Below are 24,653 nucleotides of genomic sequence, written 5' to 3' on the forward strand. Positions count from 1 at the left end.
TGCCCCCCTCCGGCGTGCCGGAGGGGGCATTCCTGTCGACTTTTGGAGGGTGTTTCCCCATTTTTCAATAATCAGGCAATTTTCTCAAGCTCTTTTCTCAAGCTCATAGCTTTTGACTGAACATCAAACTTCATCACTAACTTCAAACTCAAAACTTAAACGGAACACTAACATCAAAACTTAAACGGTCAGAAACTCCGTGCGTGTGTCGTCTCTTTGTGTGTTTCGTATCTGTGTGTGTGTGTGTCGTCTCTGTGTGTGTGTGGTGTATGTGTGTGTGTTTCATCTCTCTCTGTGTGTGTGTCGTCTCTCTATGTGTCTCGTCTCTGTGTGTTTGTCGTCTCTGTGTGTGTGTGTGTGTGTGGGTGTGTGTGTGTCGTCTCTATGTGTAAGTCGTCACTTTGAGTATGTCGTCTCTGTGTGTGTGTCGTCTCTGTGTGTGTTTCGTATCTCTGTGTGTGTGTGTGTTCTCTCTGTGTGAGTGTTGTCTTGATTGTCATTACTAAAAAAAAACTACTGTATTAAAAAAAAAAAAAATAAATTGATCATACGATCTAAATTATTTCATCCAATACGCCATGTCTCGTCTCTCTGTGTGTGTTGACTCTGTGTGTGTGTGTATCGTTTCTTTGCACGTGTCGTCTCTATGTGTCGTTTCTGTGTGTTTGTCCTCTCTGTGTGTGATTCTTCTCTTTGTGTCTGTCGTCTCTGTGTGTTTGTCCTCTCTGTGTGTGAGTGGACTCTGTGTGTGTGTGTGTCGTCTCTGTGCATGTGTCGTCTCTGTGGGTGTTTCGTATCTGTGTGTATGTGTTGTCTCTGTGTGTTTGTCGTCTCTGAGTGCGTGTCGTCTCTCTATGTGTTGTCGTCTCTGTGTGTGTGTCGTCTCTGTGTCTGTGTTGTCTCTATGTGTGTGTCGTCTCTGTGTGTGTGTGTGTGTGTGTGCGTGTGTCGTCTCTGTTTGCTTGTCGTCTCTCTGTGTGTGTGTCGTCTCTATGTGTAAGTCGTCACTTTGAGTGTGTCGTCTCTGTGTGTGTGTCGTCTGTGTGTGTGTGTGTGTCGTCTCTGTGTGGATGTTGTCTCTGTGTGTGTGTTGTCTCTATGTGTGTGTCGTCTCTATGTGTGTTTCGTATCTGTGTGTGTGCGACGTCACTTTGTGTGTGTCGTGCTCTATGTGTGTTTGTCATTTCTGTGTGTGTATCGTCTCTCTGTGTGTGTTGACTCTCTGTGTGTGTATCGTCTCTGTGCATGTGTCGTCTCTATGTGTCGTTTCTGTGTGTTTGTCCTCTCTGTGTGTGATTCGTCTCTTTGTGTCTGTCGTCTCTGTGTGTTTGTCCTCTCTGTGTGTGAGTGGACTCTTTGTGTGTGTGTGTCGTCTCTGTGCATGTGTCGTCTCTGTGGGTGTTTCGTATCTGTGTGTCTGTCATCTCTCTGTCTGTGTTGTCTCTCTGTATTTGTCGTCTCTGTGTGTGTGTTGTTTCTGTGTGTTTGTCCTCTCTGTCCGTGTGTCGTCTCTTTGTGTGTTTCGTATCTGTGTGTGTGTTGTCTCTCTGTGTTTTTCGTCTCTGTCTGCGCGTCTTATCTGTATGTGTGTAATCTCTGTGTGTTTGTCGTCTCTGTGTGTGCGTCATCTCTATGTGTAAGTCGTCACTTTGAGAGTGTCGTCTCTGTGTGTGTCTCGTCTCTCTATGGTTGTCGTTTCTGTGGGTTTGTCTTTTCTATGTGTTAATCGTCACTTTGTGTGTGTCATATCTGTGCTTGTGTCTCGTCTCTGTGTGGATGTTGTCTCTGTGTGTGTGTTGTCTCTATGTGTTTGTCGTCTCTGTGTATGTTTCATAACTGTGTGTGTGTGTCGTCTCTTTGTGTGTGTTTTCTCTATGTGTGTTTGTCATTTCTGTGTGTGTGTGTGTCTCGTCTCTCTGTTTGTGTTGACTCTGTGTGTGTGTGTATCGTCTCTATGCATGTGTCGTCTCTATGTGTCGTTTCTGTGTGTTTGTCCTCTCTGTGTGTAATTCGTCTCTTTGTGTCTGTCGTCTCTGTGTGTTTTTTAAATTTTTAGGTCACCTGCCGAAGACTCTGGGCGGGTGGGCACCCCAAAATATTGTCCCAAATTCCTATCTCAATTTATCACTTGTTCACGGATGCTCAGTGTCTCCAATCACTTTCCCAATAGTATATATTCATTCTCTCAGCTCAGTTTAGAAAATCTTAGCCAATTTCCAGTTTTTCAAATTTAGGGTCACTTGCCTGAGACTCTGGGCAGGTGAGGTGGGCACCTCCAAAAATTTGTCCCGACTTCCACTCTCGCCTTAGAACTTATTCACGGTTACCTAAAACCGTCAATGGTTAGACTGTTTCCCTAGCGGTAACCATGCCATGCTCTACACACACATATCAACAATATATTTTTGTTTTTTGTTTTTCATTTTCACGATGGGGTCCCAATCGAGCTCATGTCCATCGCTTAGCATTCAGACCTTGACAAATAAAGCCCATATAGTCGGACCCCAACGCTCCAATCTGAACACTAAGACCCCAATTCTGAGCTAGTGAATTTCAGCCATTCAGGCTGGTGGGCCAAGACCCCCAATTCTGAGCTAGTGAATTTCTACCATTCAGGCTGGTGGGCTAAGACCCTGATACTGAGCTAGTGAATTTCAACCCTTCAGGCAGCTGGGCTAAGACCCCAATTCTGAGCTAGTCAAATCCCACCATTCAAGCCTTTGGAATCAGACCCCAATTCTGAGCTTACGAATTTCAACCGTTCAGGCTAGTGTACTAGAACCCAACAACATTGATTCTCAAGGTAAAAGTTTGAATCAAACACTTTTAGGATATCGAGTTTCCTTACTGAAAAAAACTACTGACTTAAGTCTCTGTGTGTTTCGTATCTGTGTGTGTGTGTGTGTGTCGTCTCTTTTTGTGTGTGTTGTCTCTGTGTGTTTGTCGTCTCTGTGTGTGTGTGTGTCGTCTCTCTACGTGTCTCGTCTCTGTGTGTTTGTCATCTCTGTGTATGTGTGTGTGTGTGTGTCTGTCGTCTCTATGTGTAAGTCGTCACTTTGAGTATGTCGTCTTTGTGTTTATGTCGTCTCTGTGTGTGTTTCGTATCTGTGTGTGTGCGTTCTCTCTGTGTGCGTGTTTTCTTGAGTGTCCTTACTAAAAAAAACTACTGTATTAAAAAAAAAATTAAATTGATCATACGACCTAAATTATTTCATCAGATACGCCATGTCTCGTCTCTCTGTGTGTGTTGACTCTTTGTTTGTGCATCGTCTCTGTGCATGTGTCGTCTCTATGTGTCGTTTGTGTGTGTTTGTCCTCTCTGTGCGTGATTTATCTCTTTGTGTCTGTCATCTCTGTGTGTCTGTCGTTTCTCTGTGTGTGTGGACTCTGTGTGTGTGTGTCGTCTCTGTGTGTGTTTCATATCTGTGTGTGTGTTGTCTCTGTGTGTGTGTTGTCTCTGTGTGCGTGTCGTCTCTCTATGTGTTGTCGTCTCTGTGTGTGTGTGTAGTCTATGTGTCTGTGTTGTCTCGATGTGTGTGTCGTCTTTGTGTGTGTGTGTGTGTCTGTGTGTGTGTCGTGTCTGTCTGCTTGTCGTCTCTGTGTGTGTGTCATCTCTATGTGTAAGTCGTCACTTTGAGTGTGCCGTCTCTGTGTGTGTGTCGTCTCTCTGTGTAAGTGTGTCGTCTCTGTGTGGATGTTGTCTCTCTGTGTGTGTGTTGTCTCTATGTGTGTGTCGTATCTATGTGTGTTTCGTATCTGTGCGTGTGATGATTTATCTGTGTGTGTGTGTCGTCTCTATGTGTGTTTGTCATATCTGTGTGTGTGTCTAGTCTCTCAGTGTGTGTTGACTCTGTGTGTCTGTATCGTCTCTGTGTATGTTTCGTCTCTATGTGTCGTTTCTGTGTGTTTGTCCTCCTCTGTGTGTGATTCGTCTCTTTGTGTCAGTCATCTCTGTGTGTTTGTCCTCTCTGTGTGTGAGTGGACTCTGTGCGTGTGTGTCGTCTCTGTGCATGTGTCGTCTCTGTGGGTGTTTCGTATCTGTGTGTCTGTCATCTCTGTGTCTGTGTTGTCTCTATGTGTGTGTCGTCTCTGTGTGTTTGTCCTCTCTGTGTGTGTGTCGTCTCTTTGTGTGTTTCGTATGTGTGTGTGTGTTTCGTATCTGTGTGTGTGTTTCGTATCTGTGTGTGTGTGTTGTCTCTGTGTATTTGTCGTCTCATTCTGCGTGTCGTCTCTCTCTGTGTGTCGTATCTGTGTTTTTGTCGTCTCTCTGTGTGTGTGTTGTTTCTCTTTGTAAGTCATCACTTTGAGTGTTTCGTCTCTGTGTGTGTGTGTCGTCTCTCTCTCTGTGTCGTCTCTGTGTGTTTGTCGTCTCTGTGTGTGTGTCGTCTCTATATGTAAGTCGTCAATTTGAGTGTTTGGTCTCTGTGTGTATCGTCTCTGTGTGGATGTTGTCTGTGTGTGTGTGTGTTGTCTCTATGTGTGTGTCATCTCTTTGTGTGTGTCGTCTCTATGTGTGTTTGTCATTTCTGTGTGCATGTCTCGTCTCTCTGTGTGAGTTGACTCTGTGTGTGTTTGTATCGTCTCTGTGCATGTGTCGTCTCTCTATGTCGTTTTATGTGTGTTTGTCCTCTCTTTGTGTGATTTGTCTCTTTGTTTAGGTCGTCTCTGTGTGTTTTTTTAATTTTTGGGTCAACTTCCGGAGACTCTGGGTGGGTGGGCACCCCCAAATATTGTTCCAAATTCCTCTCTCAATTAAGCACTTGTTCACGGATGCCCAGTGTCTCCAATCACTTTCCCAATAGTATCTATTCATTGTCTCAGCTCAGTTTAGAAAATCTGAGCCAATTTTCACTTTTTCAAATTTAGGGTCACTTGCTTGAGACTCTGGGCAGGTAAGGTGGGCCCCTCCAAAAATTTGTCTAAACTTCCACTCTCGCCTTAGAACTTATTCACGGATACCTAAAACCGTCAACGGTTAGACTGTTGCCCTAGCAGTAACCATGCCATGCTCTACACACACATACCAACAATATATTTTTGTTTTTTTTTCCATTTTCACAATCGGGTCCCAATTGCGCTCATGTCCATCGCTTAGCATTCAGACCTTGACAAATAAAGCCCAGATAGTCGGACCCCAACGCTTCAATCTGAACACTGACTAAGACCCCAATTCTGAGCTAGTGAATTTCAACCATTCAGGCTGGTGGGCTAAGACCCCAATTCTGAGCTAGTGAATTTCCACCATTCAGGCTGGTGGGCTAATACCCCAATTCTGAGCTAGTGAATTTCCACCATTCAGGCTGGTGGACTGAGACCCCAATACTGAGCTAGTGAATTTCAACCATTCAGACTGGTGGGCTAAGACCCCAATTCTGAGCTAGTGAATTTCCACCATTCAGGCTGGTGGACTTAGACCCCAATACTGAGCTAGTGGATTTCCACCATTCAGGCTGGTGGACTAAGACCCCAATACTGAGCTAGTGAATTTCAACCATTCAGGCTGGTGGACTGAGACACAACAACATCGATTCTCAAGGTAAAAGTTTGAATCAAACACTTTTAGGATATCGAGGGTCCTTACTGAAAAAAACTACTGAATTAAAAAATAAATTAAATTGATCATACGACCTAAATTACTTCATCAGATACGCCAGCTCTCATAAACGATCCTTTTTGAAATTCTGCTAACAACATAGATGCTCAAGGTAAAAGTTTGAATCAAACACTTTTAGGATATCGAGTGTCCTTACTGGAAAACTACTGAATTAAAAAATAAATTAAATTGATCATACGACCTAAATTATTTCATCAGATACGCCAGCCCTCATAAACGATCCATTTTTAAAATTCTGCTAACAACATCGATGCTCAAGGTAAAAGTTTGAATCAAACACTTTTAGGATATAGAGTGTCCTTACATAAAAGCTACTGAATTAAAAAAAAAATTATATTTATAACACGACCTAAATTATTTCATCGGATAAGCTAGCCCTCATAAACGATACTTTTTTTGAATTTCTGCTAACAACATCGATGCTCAAGGCAACAGTTTTAATCAGACACTTTTAGGATATTGAGTGTCCTTACTGAAAAACTATTGAATTTAAAAATAAAATAAATTGATCATACGACCTAAATTATTTCATCAGATACCCTCTCCAAAATACCTTGTTCTTTATGTTAGAGTTTGACTTTTCATTTCCAATTAAATTAAAAAATAAGCATTTTCAACTAGAAATAAGGAGCATCGTTAAAAACTAAGATGAATGGAAATTATCTTCGATTCTGAGCATTTTTGGTTTTCCCTCCAAAATTGACCCCCCTCCTCCCCTGCCCTCAGAAATGGGGGAACGAAGGGCCTCTGAGCCTTCCCCTGGAGGCAGATCCCATTGATTTTCGATTCTGAGCATTTTTGATTTTCCCTCCAAAATTGCCCCCCCATCCCCTGCCCTCAGAAATGGGAGAAGGAGGGGCCTCTGAGCCTTGCCCTTGAGGCAGATCCCGTTTATTTTCGATTCTGCGTATTTTTGGTTTTCCCTCCAAAATTGACCCCCCCCCCATCCCCTGCCCTAAGAAATGGGGGAAGGAGGGGCCTCTGAGCCTTGCCCTTTAGGCAGATCCCGTTTATTTTCGATTCTGAGTATTTTTGGTTTTACCTCCAAAATTGACCCCCCCCCTCTCCTGCCCGCAGAAATGGGGGAACGAATGGAAAGTTAAACCATTTTAAATTGACAATACTGTCCAAATATCACATGTGTATTATAAAGTACACAATCACCCCATCTCCCCCAAAACACTTTTCAGCCATTTCTAGTTAAAAAATTTTATTTCAAGTAAATCCCTAATAGGATCAAATTCGCGAATCCTACGCTCCAATTCGCAAATCTCATTACCCCTTTTTAAATGTCAATCAAACAATTCTGATTGTAGTGTCCAAGTTTTTAATAACAAAGCCTACACACATGTACACACTATGCTTTCAAAAAACCAGTCTGGTTGAAAAACTTGGAGTTGAAACAATTTTGTGCGGGGAATCCCCCGTTCATACTGTTATCTTTTTTGCAATGTTTAGGAACAGGCTGGGAATCCCCACTCGTTTGGAATGGTACCAATGGGACATAAGCAAATAGCACATCGTTTCATAACGTGTTTAATCACGTGTAGAGGCCCCATTGAATACTAATGGAAGGGACATAGAATAGCAAGGAAGGAACATAGGCCAAGCAAATAACATGGGAGGGAATATAAGCCAAGCAAAGTATAACATTGATTACTACTCAGTCTGATATAACGAAAATAGTGTGTGATCTAAATCAAGGTAATTCAGTCAGAATACACGGGTCTAGTTTGATAATTGCTAAATAAATATTGTCTGCAGTAATTTTACCATTGCAGCATATAATTACATATAACCATTGCAGCATGCTTTTAAAGAAGCGAGGATAATTCCACTTCACAAAGCTGACTACTGAAAACCCATCAAATTACCACCCTATTTCTATTTTGTCAGCTTTTTCTAAAATATCTGATAAGGCAATTTATAAAAGGTTTTATGATTTTCTTAAATCGTCTAATTCCTTCCCAAATTCTGAATTTGGTTTTAGGTCTGGACACAATACTGAAAACGCTATCCTTGCTCTCGTTCAAAATATTCATGAATGCTTACATAGAGGTGAAATTCCAGCAACAACATATTTTGATTTTAAAAAAGCATTCGATACAATATCCCATTGTATTGTTTACAGTGCTTTGGAGTGCGCGGACCGGTTTAAAAGTAATGAACTCCATTAAACCAAAAATGAGCAAAAATAAAATCAAATAATCTATCAAGCGTAAAATTGTCACAAATTAGTATCAATGAATAAATGAAACCCAAACTGAACAGAAATTACAATAAATAACCGAGTCAAATTCAGAACGAGCAGAAATTATAATAAGTTAGGCACAAAACCCCTATGCCTTCCCAAGGCCAGAACAAAATTTGCACTTTACTGAAAAATATAAATGTTTTAACTTTTATAACTTTAATAAATTACATAATAAAAACATTTTGATTGCTAAATATTAGTTTAAGTATATTAAACTGACAATGCGCATTCATTTGTACTTTTTCAGTAAAGTGCAAATTTTGTTCTGGCCTTGGGAAGGCATAGGGGTTTGGCGCCCAACTTATGTTAATTTCTGCTCGTTTTGAGTTTGACTCGGTTAATTATTGTAATTTCTGTTCGTTTTGGGTTTCATTTATTTATCGATGCTGATTTGTGGTAGTTTCCCGCTTGGTAGATTTTTTTATTTTATTTTTGTTAATTTTTTGTTTAATGCTGTTCTTTACTTTTCTTTGAAAAAATTATTTTGTGGAAAAAGTTTTTTAAATTACTTTCTGTTCGTTTTATATTGACATAGTCTTTTCAGGGAAAAAGAAAATGATACTTTAAATCTTTTCGTTTTTTAAGACTTTATAGTTTGGCCTGCAAAATTTTGATTGGATGTGTTTTGGAAAATGGTGGGCGTAAGAGGGGCGTTAGTCGCTATCCAATCACTTTCAACTATTATAAAGGCACTAGCCCTTTCAATTTCCAATTGACTGAGCCCTTTTGAAGTTTCTACGACAACGCTTTCAATAAAAACTTTATATGCCCCAGGGCATAACTTACAACCCTTACCCTGAGGGCTGTGGGGGGAGGGGTTGTCAACCTTATAGACCTAATTTCCAAAACTTTCAACTACGTTGAGTAAAACGGCTATCTAAAAATTTGAATTGGATGCGTTTGGGGGAAAGGTGGGCGTGAGAGGGGGTTAGTTGCCCTCAAATCACTATCCACTATTAAAAAGGATACTATCCCTTTTAATTTCAAATCGAATAAGCCCTTTTTCAAGTTTCTTCGACAAAGATTTCAATAAAAACCTTATATGCCTCCAGGGCATAACTTATAATCTTTGCCCTGAGGGTTGTGGGGGAGTTCCCTCCTCAAAAATATATTTTCTATCTGGAAATCAACTGCGCTGAACAAAATGGCTATCTCAAAATTTTGATTAGATGTATTTGGGGGAATGATGGGCGTGGGGTGGGTTAGTTGCCCTCCAATCACTTCGACTATTAAGAAGGCCACTAGCCGTTTGAATTTCCAATCGAATAAGCCTTTTTTGAAGTTTCTACGACAACGCCTTCTATAAAAACCTTATATGCCCCCATGGCATAACTTAAAACCCTTGCCCTGAGGGTAGTGGGGGAGTGTCCTCCTCAAAAACATATTTTCTATCTGGAAATCCACTACGCTGAACAAAATGGCTATCTTAAAACTTTGATTGGATGTGTTTGGGGGAGTAATGGGCGGGGGGGGTTAGTTGCCCTCCAATCACTTTCGACTATTAAAAAGGGTACTAGCCCGTCGAATTTCCAATCGAAGGAGCCTGTTTTGAAGTTTCTACGACAACGCTTTCAATAAAAACTTTATATGCACCAGGGCATAACTTACAGCCCTTGCCCTGAGGGCTGTGGGGGGAGGGTCTGTCATCCTTAAAGAGCTGATTTCCGAAACTTTCAACTACGTTGAGTAAAACGGCTATCTAAAAATTTGGATTGGATGTGTTTGGGGAAAAGGTGGGCGTGAGAGGAAGGTTAGTTGCCCTCAAATCACTTTCGAGTATCAAAAAGGGTACTATCCCTTTGAATTTCAAATCCAATGAGCCCTTTTTCAAGTTTCTACGACAAAGATTTCAATAAAAACCTTATATGCCTACAGGGCATAACTTATAATCCTTGCCCTGAGGGTTGTGGGGGAGTGTCCACCTCAAAAATATATTTTCTATCTGGAAATAAACTACGCTGAACAAAATGGCTATCTCAAAATTTTGATTGGATCTGTTTGGAAGAATGATGGGCGTGGTGGGGGCTAGTTGCCCTTCAATTACTCTCGACTATTAAAAAGGGCACCAGCCCTTTGAATTTACAATCGAATGAGCTTTTTTAGAAGTTTCTACGACAACGCCTTCTTTACAAACCTTATATGCCCCCAGGGCATAACTTAAAACCCTTTCCCTGAGGGTTTTGGGGGAGTTTCCTCCTCAAAAACATATTTTCTATCTGGAAATCAACTACGCTGAACAAAATGGCTATGTCAAAGTTTTGATTGGATGTGTTTGGAGAAATGAAGGGCGTGGGGTGGGGAGGGGCTAGTTGTCCTCCAATCACTTTCGACTATTAAAAAGGGTACTATCCCTTTGAATTTCAAATCGAATGAGCCCTTTTTCAAGTTTCTACGACAAAGATTTCAATAAAAACCTTATATGCCCCCAGGGCATAACTTATAATCCTTGCCCTGAGGGTTGTGGGGGAGTGTCCTGCTAAAAATGGTATTTTCTATCTGGAAATAAACTACGCTGAATAAAATGGCTATCTCAAAATTTTGATCGGATGTGTTTTGGGAAATAATGGGGTGGGGGGCTAGTTGCCCTCCAATCACTTTCGACTATTAAAAAGGACACTAGAACTCTCAATTTCCAATCGAATGAGCCCCTTTTGAAGTTTCTGCGAAGACCCCTTCCATATGAAGTACCATTCTCTAAAGGGAAAAAAAATAATACATAGTACATTGTGCCAACAACGTTCTTATATGCACAATAATTCTTATATTATCGATGGTGATTTGTGGTAGTTTCAAGCTTGGTAGATTATTTGATTTTATTTTTGCTAATTTTTTGTTTAATGGAGTTCTTTACTTTTCTTTGAAAAACTTATTTTGTGGAAAAAGTTTTTTAAATTAATTTCTGTTCGTTTTATATTGACATAGTCGTTTCAGGGAAAAAGAAAATAATATTTTAAATCTTTTCGTTTTTTAAGAATTTATAGTTTGGCTTGCAAAATTTTGATTGGATGTTTTTGGCAGAATAGTGGGCGTGAAAGGGGTGTTAGTTGCTTATCAAATCGCTTTTAACTATTAAAAAAGGCACTAGCCCTTTCAATTTCCAATTGAATGAGCCCTTTTGAAGTTTCTACGACAACGCTTTCAATAAAAGTTTTATATGCACCAGGGCATAACTTACAACCTTTGCCCTGAGGACTGTGGGGGGAGGGGTTGCCATCCTTAAACAGCTAATTTCCCTTTAAAAAAAAAAAATCTACGTTGAGTAAAACGGTTGAGTAAAAAGGGTACTATACCTTTGAATTTCAAATCGAATGAGCCCCTTTTCAAGTTTCTACGACAACGATTTCAATAAAAACCAAATATGCCTCCAGGGCATAACTTATAATCCTTGCCCAGAGGTTTGTGGGAGAGTGTCCTCCTCAAAGTTATATTTTCTATCTGGAAATAAACTAAGCTGAACAAAATGGTTATCTCAAAAGTTTGATTGGATGTGTTTGGAGGAATGATGGGGGTGGTGGGGGCTAGCTGCCCTTTAATCATTTTCGACTATTAAAAAGGGCACCAGCCCTTTGAATTTCCAATCGAATGAGCTTTTTTAGAATTTTCTACGACAACACCTTCTTTAAAAACCTTATATGCCCCCAGCATATAACTTAAAACCCTTGCCCTGAGGGCTGTTGCCCTCCAATCACTTCCGACTATTAAAAAGGGTACTAACCCTTTGAATTTCAAATCCAATGAGCCCTTTTTCAATTTTCTACGACAAAGATTTCAATAAAAACCTTATATGGCTCCGGGGCATAACTTATAATCTTTGCCCTGAGGGTTGTCGGGAGTGTCCTCCTCAAAAATATATTTTCTATCTGGAAATCGACTACGCTTAACAAAATGGCTATCTCAAAATTTTTATTGGATGTGTTTGGGGAAAAGGTGGGCGTGAGAGGGGGGTTAGTTGCCCTCAAACCACTTTCGACTATTAAAAAGGGTACTATACCTTTGAATTTCAAATCGAATGAGCCCTTTTTCAAGTTTCTACGACAAAGATTTCAATTAAAACCTTATATGCCTCCAGGGCATAACTTATAATCCTTGCCCTGAGGGTTGTGGGGGAGAGTCCTCCTCAAAAACATATTTTCTATCAGGAAATCAACTACGCTGAAAAAAATGGCTATCTCAAAATTTTGATTGGATATATTTGGGAGAATGATGGGCGTGGGGTGGGTTAGTTGCCCTCCAATCACTTCGACTATTAAGAAGGCCACTAGCCGTTTGAATTTCCAATCGAATGAGCCTTTTTTGAAGTTTCTACGACAACGCCTTCTATATACACCTTATATGCCCCCAGGGCATAACTTAAAACCCTTGCCCTGAGGGTAGTGGGGGAGTGTCCTCCTCAAAAACATATTTTCTATCTGATAATCAACTACGCTGAACAAAATGGCTATCTTAAAACTTTGATTGGATGTGTTTGGGGGAGTAATGGGCAGGGGGGGTTAGTTGCCCTCCAATCACTTTCGACTATTAAAAAGGGTACTAGCCCGTCGAATTTCCAATCGAAGGAGCCTGTTTTGAAGTTTCTACGACAACGCTTTCAATAAAAACTTTATATGCACCAGGGCATAACTTACAGCCCTTGCCCTGAGGGCTGTGGGGGGAGGGGTTGTCATCCTTAAAGAGCTGATTTCCGAAACTTTCAACTACGTTGAGTAAAACGGCTATCTAAAAATTTGGATTGGATGTGTTTGGGGAAAAGGTGGGCATGAGAGGAAGGTTAGTTGCCCTCAAATCACTTTCGACTATTAAAAAGGGTACAATCCCTTTGAATTTCAAATCCAATGAGCCCTTTTTCAAGTTTCTACGACAAAGATTTCAATAAAAACCTTATATGCCTACAGGGCATAACTTATAATCCTTGCCCTGAGGTTTTTGGGAGAGTGTCCTCCTTAAAATTATATTTTCTATCTGGAAATAAACTACGCTGAACAAAAGGGCTATCTCAAAATTTTGATTGGATCTGTTTGGAAGAATGATGGGCGTGGTGGGGGCTAGTTGCCCTTCAATTACTCTCGACTATTAAAAAGGGCACCAGCCCTTTGAATTTACAATCGAATGAGCTTTTTTAGAAGTTTCTACGACAACGCCTTCTTTACAAACCTTATATGCCCCCAGGGCATAACTTAAAACCCTTGCCCTGAGGGCTTTGGGGGAGTGTCCTCCTCAAAAACATATTTTCTATCTGGAAATCAACTACGCTGAACAAAATGGCTATGTCAAAATTTTGATTGGGTGTTTTTGGAGAAATGATGGGCGTGGGGTGGGGAGGGGCTAGTTGCCCTCCAATCACTTCCGACTATTAAAAGGGTACTATCCCTTTGAACTTTAAATTGAATGAGTCGTTTTCCAAGTTTTTACGATGAGGAATACAATAAAAATCTTATACTCCCCCAGGGCATAACTTTTAATCCTTGACCTGAAAATATTTTGGGAGTGTCCTCAGAATCATATTTTCAATCTGGAAATCAACTACGCTGAACAAAATGGCTATATCAAAATTTTTATTCGACGTGATTTGGGAACTGATTGTGGTGGGGTGGGGGGGGGCTAGTTGCCCTCCAATCACTTTCGACTATTAAAAAGGGCACTAGAACTCTCAATTTCAAATCGAATGAGCCCCTTTTGAAGTTTCTGCGACGACCCCTTCTATATGAAGTGCCATTCTCTAAAGGGAAAAAAAATAATACATAGTACATTGTGCCAACAACGTTCTTATATGCACAATAATTCTTATATTATCGATGGTGATTTGTGGTAGTTTCAAGCTTGGTAGATTATTTGATTTTATTTTTGCTAATTTTTTGTTTAATGGAGTTCTTTACTTTTCTTTGAAAAACTTATTTTATGGAAAAAGTTTTTTAAATTAATTTCTGTTCGTTTTATATTGACATAGTCGTTTCAGGGAAAAAGAAAAAAATATTTTAAATCTTTTCGTTTTTTAAGACTTTATAGTTTGGCCTGCAAAATTTTGATTGGATGTGTTTTGGAAAATAGTGGGCGTGAGAGGGGCGTTAGTCGTTATCCAATCACTTTCAACTATTAAAAAAGGCACTGGTTCTTTCAATTTCCATTTGAATGAGCTCTTTTGAAGTTTCTACGACAGCGCTTTCAATAAAAACTTTATATGCACCAGGGCATAACTTACAACTTTTGCCCTGAGGACTGTGGAGGGAGGGGTTGTCATCCTTAAAGAGCTAATTTCCCTTTAAAAAAAAATCTACGTTGAGTAAAACGGTTGAGTAAAAAGGGTACTATCCCTTTGAATTACAAATCGAATGAGCCCTTTTTCAAGTTTCTACGACAAAGATTTCAATAAAAACCATATATGCCTCCAGGGCATAACTTAAAATCCTTGCCCAGAGGTTTTTGGGAGAGTGTCCTCTTCAAAATTATATTTTCTATCTGGAAATAAACTACGCTGAACAAAATGGCTGTCTCAAAATTTTGATTGGATGTGTTTGGAGGAATGATGGGGGTGGTGGGGGCTAGTTGCCCTTCAATCACTTTAGGCTATTAAAAAGGGCACCAGCCCTTTGAATTTCCAATCGAATGAGCTTTTTTAGAAATTTCTACGACAACGCCTTCTTTAAAAACCTTATATGCCCCCAGAGCATTACTTAAAACCCTTGCCCTGAGAGCTGTTGCCCTCCAATGACTTCCGATTATTAAAAAGGGAACTAACCCTTTGAATTTCAAATCCAATGAGCCCTTTTTCAATTTTCTACGACAAAGATTTCAATAAAAAACCTTATATGCCTCCGGGGCATAACTTATAATCTTTGCCCTGAGGGTTGTCGGGAGTGTCCTCCTCAAAAATATATTTTCTATCTGGAAATCAATTACGCTGAACAAAATGGCTATCTAAAAATTTTGATTGGATACGTTAGTATAAATTAATGTAGTTAGAGGTGGGCTAGTTATCTAAATATCTTTTTTGATTATTAAAAACGGCACTTGATTCTTAAACTTCAAACCGAATGAGACTTTCTTAAAGTTTCTATAACAAAGAAGCCAATAAAAACCTTAAATTCTTCCTAGGCATAACCTAGAATCTTTGCCCTGAGGTTTGTGGGAGAGCGTCCTCCTCAAAGTTATATTTTCTATCTGGAAATAAACTAAGCTGAACAAAATGGTTATCTCAAAATTTTGATTTAAGAAGAAGAAGGATTTATTGAAAAAAAACATATCAACAAAAAATTATTGCTGCCTCCCCTAAAAAGTAAAGCTTGTCCGTGGGGGAGGTAGAGAAAACAAAATCCTTAAAACAAAGAACAGTTGGCCACCGACACCACTAATACCATCACACTAAACAATACATACAAAATAATATCATATATTATACTTCCTCTGGGAACATCATATCAACAAAACCCCCACAATAAATAAATCAATTAATCAGTCAAAACTCATATTCAGCAAAAAGCAGTTCCTTAATGATTTCTCTAAAAATATTGGGGTCACCAATAGTCTTAATATCACTATTCAAACTATCCCATTTCCGCGTACCTCTATAAAAAACAGAAAAACATGAACGGGAAGATATACCTCTAGGTACACAGAAGTCCGCGCTACCCCTTGTATCATGAGAATGAACAGTAGACCTAATGGACAATAAATCACCAAAACAACGAGGCTGAACATCCTGCTACAGTCCAAAAATAAACCACAATACATAGAACTCACGAAGTCCTGCAGCCGGCAAAATTTTTAAAATTGGATAAATTTCTCTAACAGACATACGTGGAGATATACCGGCTAAAATTCTTACTGCATGATTTTGTAGAACTCTTATTGGTTTTAGGGTAGAAGAAAAAGTAGAGAGCCAAATACTTGAACAATAAAGTATATACGGGTGTATTAAAGAAAAATAAAGATGGCGAAGGACAGACTTGGGAAAACAATGTTGGAGTTTCTTTATTATACCGAGATTTCTTGCCAAAATTTTGCTAGTTAAAGTAACATGGTCCTTAAAAGATAGTTTCATCTATTACAATCCCAAGTTATTTAAAAGACACAGTCCGTTTTATAACACCATTGGACATATCTAATTCCTTGATACATGGGTAAAAGTTTGGTGATCGCAAGAAAATAATAAAGTTAGACTTAGCCATGTTAATCCTTAATTTATTTACCTTCAGCCATGCTATAATTCTATTAACTGATTCCTTCATGGAAATCTGCAGCAGCTCCGCTGTCTTAGCTGTGCTAATTGCTGTTGTGTCATCAGCAAAAAGTGAAACTGTTTAATTAGTCGGGTTTACCGTTATTTCATTTATTCCATAGCAAACATTATTTAGACAATTTTGTAAATCATTAATAAATATCAAGAATAATGTAGGACCGAGAACTGATCCTTGCGGAATACCTATTTCATTACACTTTTTTTCGGAAGAAGTATCATTTAGTTGGACATACTGATAACGATTACTTAAAAACTTCTTAAAAAATTTAATGATTTACCCCTCAAACCATACACCTCACACTTCTTAAGTAGAAGTTCATGATCCACAGTATTGAAAGCTTTCATCAGATCTAAAAATATAGCACCTATTTTGAAACCTTTATCTAATACATCATTAATAATAGTTGTCAAATAAATCATCGCCTGTTCCGTTGTCCTTTTTCTACAGAACCCAAATTGTGTCTCTATCAGTAACTTATGATCCTCCAAAAAACTCGTCATTCTAATATAAACCACTTCTCTAAAACACGGGAGATAATGGGCAAAACAGATATCGGTTTATAGTTTCCTGGGTCATTTTGAATACCACCCTTATGAATTGCGGTTATACGGGCAACTTTAAAACAGTCTGGGAATTTTCCTAGACGAAAACACTCATAAATTAACCCACATAAGACTTCAGCTATAACAGGAAAAATACATTTAAGTGTTTTTAGAGTAATATGATTGCTACCAGATGAATTACTACGCAACCCATAAATAATTTTTTTAATTTCATCAACTGTTAGAAGTCTAAGGTGAAGAAACACATCAATGGGGTCCCTCATTAAGGACTAGGACGTTGGGTCACCACTATCAGGCACAACTGACATAGCTAAATTCAGACCAATATTCGAAAAATAACTCTGAAATTCATTTCATATGTCCTTTTCAGAATTCAAAGTCTTTCCCATTACACTAACTATTTCATCAGGTACACTATTTATTTGTCATCCAATCACTTCTTTTAGTAGTCCCCAGGTTTTCTTAGGTCAACCCTCGACCTCCCTAAACTTTTTCTCAAAATATTTCTTTTTTTTCATTTCTTAAAATCTAGTTCCACCTGTTTCTAAACATTTTATGTAACTTATTATTTTCTTGTGTCAGTTTAATTATTTGAGCTCTAAGCAATTTATATCTTACATTTATTTGCTTCAAAATCACAGAACTAATACAATGTTTTTACTTGATTGTTTTCTATTTAATATTTTCAACGTGACTGCTTGAATTATAAAATTCTGCAAATTTTCATAAAATAAAACAAACTTTGACTTAGCCTCCTTAACATCGCTTGGAACCTCATACCAATCCACGATTTCTATATCATTTTTAAGTTTTACCGTCGCATTTTTACTGATCACTGGAATGCTTGATTTTTTGCCTTTAAATACCTTCGTTACAGTTCTAAAGCTTGCTGAAACTCCAAAGTGGTCAGATACATCGTTGATAAGGACCCTGGGAAGACTCAAGGGCACATTAGGAAGGAAGTTATCCAGAAGCTTAGCTGATGTTCCCGTAATTCTTGTAGGGATATTTATACAGGGATGAAACCCATTGGATAAACTTCTATTAATAAATTCAGTGCTAGCAGATGACTGATCAATAAGGTCAATATTAAAATCACCCATAATAAAACATGGCATAGAGTTAATCGGAAGTTTCATTAATTGTTCTTCAAATAGGTCCATAAAGTCTTGGAGCAGGCTTTGTGGAGGTCTATATACTACAAAAATACAAAAATTCAAATTCTCTCTAGTTATATGTAAAACAAAACACTCGCAAACTTTCTCTCTATATATTGTAAGATCTTCTCTTATTGAAACCTTATAATCAGCCTGAATGTAAGCTGCTAGGCCTCCATGTTGGTAATACTCGCGATTCCTTACATATAAATTATTGGTAATACTCGCGATTCCTTACATATAAATTATACCCAGGGATATGTAGTAATTGCGAGTTATTATCCTTTAACCACGTTTCAGTTAAAGCGATCACCTGAAAGACATCAGCATATATTAATTACGATAAAAATTATGCGCAGAATTCAATCACTGACAATTGAAATAAAAAATGTTTAGGCCAAAATGGCCCCTATCACAATACAAGGGTAGTGCTTCCTCTTTAAAAATATACCTTGATGGTTCATTTGTGAAAATCTCAGTGGTATTAATATCTAAATTTCTATTTATCCTTTGATTAAACTGGCTGGAAAAATCAACCCTTCGACTTTCAAGTTGCAGGACATTGCTGTTCACAGGAGGAAAAACGATATCTCTAACCATCATCAATAAAAGTTAATGTATGTGACGGTAGTGGGTGGTGGTGGCGAAAAAAATCATTATCTAATAAACATATACCAAGACCTAGATAAATACAAAAAAAAAAAAAAAAAAAAAAATATATTCCGGCAAAGCGGACATACAATTTAAAAAAGCACATTATTGCAATCTTCATGGCACAAAGCAAAACCATTCAAAAAGACATCAGCCCGCTACCACCCACTCAAAATAATTTCACATTAACAAACATTTTAAATTATTTACTCAAAAATAAAAATTATCATTAACCCAAACATTTCAAATTCATCACTATCAATTTTTCCATATCTAATTGATTAAACCAAGCGAAAAAGAAAAGATAATTAACCAATAAGTAAACTAAACACATTCAATAAAACACTCATTTTTTAGCACCTTTGGAAGCTGTGGAGGGAGGAGGATTATGTGCTAGTTCCTCAATCCATTCATCACACGTAAACTTCACTTTCGTACCACCCGGACGTTCAAACTGAAGATATGGTGGAACTGTGTTTGATACCCATGAAATTATACCCATCGTTTTAAGACACAATTTTTTTTCATATAGTTTTTTTCTTGCCTCTCACAGAAAATGGGGCATCATCACTCACATAAATGTTTCCCTGGTTTGCTATATTTCTTCCTTTAAGCTTCTTCCCATTTTTAAGAATTTCAATCTTGTTTCCACTGTTTTTTACATTAACCTTAAAATATTTCTTATCCTTTTTTATTGCAACAACTGAAAAATGGGGTATCACTGGTAAATTTAGTCCATCCGTACATATCTCGGTAAACATACGTTTGGCTTGATCTTGATCCTCACAGACTGCATTCCATACAACCAAATTATTTTCGTTAGGCTGATACTCTGCAGCCATAAGCCTATCAGACATACATAGGGTCTTTTCTTTAAAATATTTAACTTCTGACTGCAGGTTAAAATTATCATTTTTAAACAAAGAAATCTCATTTTCTACAGCATTTGTACAAGACTTAATCCCGGAGAATTCAGACCTTAAGGCTATTTTCTCTGATTCAATTGCTTTTATTCTATTTTCTACTACAATGAATCGCTGTTCAATTGATTGGACTGAGCTACGAGTTTCACGCATAATGTCCATCATCTTTGCAAAGTCCTCTGATAGGGTCATTAACGAAACCTGAGTTGTCACTGGCTTCCAAATATCCGGATTTCCTGACGTATTTGGGATACTTGTGGCAATATCCTCGCTAGAATCAATAGCTGGACGACCCCTTTTATTTTTTTTCTTGCCCATCTTGACTTAGTTATAGCTAAAATTGACTTACTGGCAAAAGAAGAAGCCACCAGTCTTAAATCAGTCCTTTTTCCCCACTTTACTATTCCTTTGATATGATATCACGAATAATTTGAGCCTTAAATCACTTTGGAGGAATAACAGCTAATCATTTCCGTTGTTGAGTTTTATTTAGGGAAAGGCTTGTATTTTCAGACTGTCTTTTATCAGATTGTACAAAGTTTTCATTATATCACAGCATACAGATAATTTAGCAATAATCCATCGTCATTCATTTCATTAAGTGATTCATAGAGTAAGCGATAGCAAGCAATACGGTCTTAACTGGTTGAGCAATGAATCATGACTGGATTGGATTGGATGTGTTTGGAGGAATGATGGGCGTGGTGGGGGCTAGCTGCCCTTTAATCACTTTCGACTATTAAAAAGGGCACCAGCCCTTTGAATTTCCAATCGAATGAGCTTTTTAGAAGTTTCTACGACAACACTTTCTTTGAAAACCTTATATGCCCCCAGAGCATAACTTAAAACCCTTGACCCTGAGGGCTGTTGGCCTCCAAGCACTCCAAAACCTTATATGCCCCCAGAGCATAACTTAAAACCCTTACCCTGAGGGCTGTTGGCCTACTATCCCTTTGAATTACAAATCGAATGAGCCCTTTTTCAAGTTTCTACGACAAAGATTTCAATAAAAACCTAATATGCCTCCAGGGCATAACTTAAAATCCTTGCCCTGAGGTTTTTGGGAGAGTGTCCTCTTCAAAATTATATTTTCTATCTGGAAATAAACTACGCTGAACAAAATGGCTGTCTCAAAATTTTGATTGGATGGGTTTGGGGGAATAATGGGCGTGGGGGGGGGCTATTTGTCCTCCAATCACTTTCGACTATTAAAAAGGGTACCCTTCGAATTTCCAATCGAATGAGTCTGTTTTGAAGTTTTTACGACAACGCCTTCTATAAAAACCTTATATGCCCCCCGGGCATATCTTAAAACCCTTGACCTGAGGGTTGTGGGGGATTGTCCTTCTCAAAACATATTTTCTATCTGGAAATCAACTACGCCAAACAAAATGGGTATCTCGAAATTTTGAATGGATGTGTTTGGGGGAATAATGGGCGTGGGAGGGGGGTTAGTTGCCCTCCAGTCACTTTCGACTATTATAAAGGGCACTAGAACTCTCAATTTCCAATCAAATGAGCCTCTTTTGAAGTTTCTACGACTATCTCTTCCATAGGAAGTGCCCTTCTGTAAAGGAAAAAAATAACTCCAATCACTTTCCGACTATTAAAAAGGGCACTAGCCCTTTGAATTTCCAATCGAATGAGCCTTTTTTGAAGTTTCTACGACAACGCCTTCTGTAAAAACCTTATATGGCCCAGGGCATAACTTAAAACCCTTGCCATGAGGGTTGTGGGGGAGTGTCCTTCTCAAAAATATATTTTCTATCTGGAAATCAACTACCCTTACCTTAGACCTTAGATCCACCTGTGCCTCCAAAGGCACCCAGGGCATCAAGAAGGAGCCGCCAATCTTCCCGCCGGTTTGCTGCTGCAAGTATGTCCTCCCACTGGGGTTGGATTGATGTGTGCAGGTTACGGAGATCTGTCTGGTACTTTCGACGCAGGGTGTTTCTGGGTCTCCCCTGCGGCGTGGACCCGATGGCTGCCAATGGAGCGCTGCATTTGGTAGTCGGAGATTGTCCATACGTAGTACATGGCCAAGGTATCTCCATCGGCGGACTCTTATGATATGTGTCACAAGAGGCTGGCCAGTCTTGTCACGAATGGATTGGTTTGTTATTTTCTGCTGCCAAGGGATGTTGAGAATTCTTCTGAGACATGTGTTTTCAAAAGCAAGTATTCTTCGCTCTTGTTCCTGGTTCAGGTGCCAGGTTTCGGCAGCGTAAAGCAGCACTGGCATAACATTGCTATTGAAGAGTCGTAGCTTTATCCGTATAGAGAAGCTTTGGGACCGCCAAACTTTCTGTAATCTATTGAAGGCCCCATTGGCTTGGCCGATACTTGTGAGCACTTCTTTTGTGGTCGATCCGGTACTTTCTATTATGCTTCCCAAGTATTTGAAATGGACAACTTGCTCTATGTGTTGGTCTCCGCAAGTGATGCTCAGGGGTGAATCTGTGGTAGCCATGCATTTTGTTTTCTCATTATTTATTTTTAGGCCGACATGGCCGCCTGTCTCCCTCACTTTGTCAAGGAGTTCTTGGAGTCTTTGCTTGCATGATTCTAGGACGGCGATGTCGTCAGCGAAGTCTACATCACTGAGGCGTGTTTCTGGATTCAGCTGGATTCCGTCTGTGCTTGTACTTCGCAGTATGTAATCAATAACAATTACGAAAAGTAGCGGTGACAAGACACAACCTTGCTTAACTCCTGACAGAATGCGGAAGAAACGAGTTTGGCCATCTGGTGTCTTTACACAGCACTCGCTATTTTCATAAAACGCAACAATCAGTGAAACTATCTTTTCACGGATTCCGTAATGCAGTAGGATCTTCCATAGACTTTGGCTGTCTACTGAGTCAAATGCCTTCTCAAAATCGATGAATATCATATAGATTTTGGAGCACCATTCTCTGCTTTCTTCCGTAAGTAGCCGTAGGGTGAATATCAAGTCTGCACATGAACGGTTCGGTCTGAATCCATGTTGCTCGTCGCGAATGTGTCGGTCGAGCTGCGAGCTGATTCTCTGCAGTAAAATGTGCGTCAGCAATTTGCTAGGTATGGAAAGCATGCAGATTCCTCGCCAGTTGCCTTGGAAGGACGTATCGCCTTTCTTAAGGATCCTCACAAGCGTGCTGCGTTTCCAATCCGAAGGTATTTTGGCGGTCGTCCAGATTACTGCGAACAACGCTGTCCAGAACTTGATGCAGGTCATAACAGTCGCTTTGATCATTTCCGCGGATATCCTGTCTTCGCCAGGTGACTTCCCATTTTTCAGCTTCTTTGCTGCTGCTATGATTTCAGTGGATGACGGCGGATCCGTGCTGATATCTAAGGAGAACAATATTGCTGCTGGGATCTCTGGGGGATCCTCTGGTGGAGGTCTATTCAACAGCTTCTCGAAGTAACTGGCCCAAACTTCGCTTTCTTCAGACTGGTGTGCTATCATGATACCCGAGGGGTCTTCTATTGATTCATGTTGAATAGAGGATTTCTTTCCAATAATCTCATTAGCGATTTTATAGACGGCTCTTGAGTCACCTCTCTCCACTGCCTCTTCTGCCTGCGCTGCTTTTCACTTCAGCAGATTTCTCTGGTCTTTTCTGGCACTCTTTTTTACCGCTTTATCCGCGGCTCTGTATTCATCGTTTCTGATGATCTGTTGGTCAGGGATTTGCCTTTAGATAAGTGACGCTTTTACTTTTTTCCTTGTCTCAATGAGTTCTCATTTTTGGTCAGATAGCCGCTGGTCCTTTGGGCTCTTGTGGTACCCAATGGTGGCTTTCGCGGCATTGTGAAAGCACAACTTTGTGCTTTCCCAGTATTGATTGCTATCAGCATCATCTAGTAAAGACAAGGCTTCAAATCTATTCCGCATCTCTAGTTTAAAGGCTTGGTTGAATTCTCTCAACCTCAGTTTCTCCGAGTCAAAGACTGAGTTTAAGGGAGCCTTATTTGCTTTCCTATTTCTTTTCAATTTGAGGCGGATTTTTGCTGCCATCAGATTATGATCTGAGCCAACGTCAGCTCCTCTATATCCCCTTATATCAAGTAGGCTTGAGCTCCACTTCCTGCTCCAAAGACAATGGTCAATCTGATTTCGGGTATGGCCATCGGGAGATATCCAAGAATATTTGTGTACATCCCGATATAGAAAATAGGGTACCTCCGATTACTAGGTCGTTAAAGAGCGCGAAGTCGATAAGTAGTTCTCCGTTTTCGTTTCGCTAACCCAGGCCTTGCTCTCCGAGAACCTCAGGGGAAAATGATTGGTCGTTTCCTACTTTCGCGTTAAAGTCTCCTAGAAAACATGGCATGTCATGCCGTGGTATGTTGTTTGCCATGGAGTTGAAAGCTCTGTAAAATTCGTCTTTTGCTTCGTCGGTGGCGTCATTGGCAGGTGCGTAGCATACTACTACTGACAGTTTCACATGCTCGCTGATGAACCAGGTTTTCAGGATTGTAGGTGACACCGGTGTTCACTGTAGTAGAGCTTGGGAAGTCTGTTTTGTCAGCATTGGGTCTTCTCTGAATTCACGCTTTTGCTGCGATCCACTGTATATAATGGTCACATCTCCATCCAGTTTATTTGATCCAGATCCTAGCCATCGAGCTTCTGACAGAGCCAGAAGGTCAAGATGGTAATCTTCCAGTGCTCTTAGCACTTGTTCAGTCTTGGAGTCTTGAGACATTGTGCGGACGTTCCAGAAACCAAATTTGAGGTGTTATTTCGCATTCATAAATCTTATCCGTGGGCATGCAGAGGTCGTCATCAAAAGGGGGTTCGAAAATCCGAGGCTCAAACTTGATGTTTCGGTTGCAGTTAGGATTTCCCCCCAGGGAAGGGCCTTGAGGTCCCGGGTGTGGGTCACAAGTCCACAGCCCAACCCTCCTCTTTATCCTGGCTTGGGACAGGCTGCATACGCAGGCGAGGTTCAAATCAACTACGCTGAACAAAATGGCTATCTAAAAATTTTGATTGGATGTGTTTGGGGAAAGATGGGCATGAGGGATCTAGTTGGCCTCCAATCACTTTTGACTATTAAAAAGGCACTAGAACTCTCTATTTCCAATCGAATGAGCCCTTTTTGAAGTTTCTATGACGACCCCTTCCATATGAAGTGTCCTTCTCTAAAGGAAAAAAATAATACATAGTAAATTGTACCAGCAACGTTCTTATATGCCCTCAGGGCATAACTTAAAACCCTTGCCCCAAGGGTTGTGGGGGAGTATCCTCCTCAAAAAGATATTTTCT

Source organism: Artemia sp. Qi Xiang Cuo, chromosome 2 (genome assembly GCF_049724085.1).
Source record: "Artemia sp. Qi Xiang Cuo chromosome 2, ASM4972408v1, whole genome shotgun sequence".
In the NCBI taxonomy this organism is placed as follows: Eukaryota; Metazoa; Arthropoda; class Branchiopoda; order Anostraca; family Artemiidae; genus Artemia; species Artemia sp. Qi Xiang Cuo.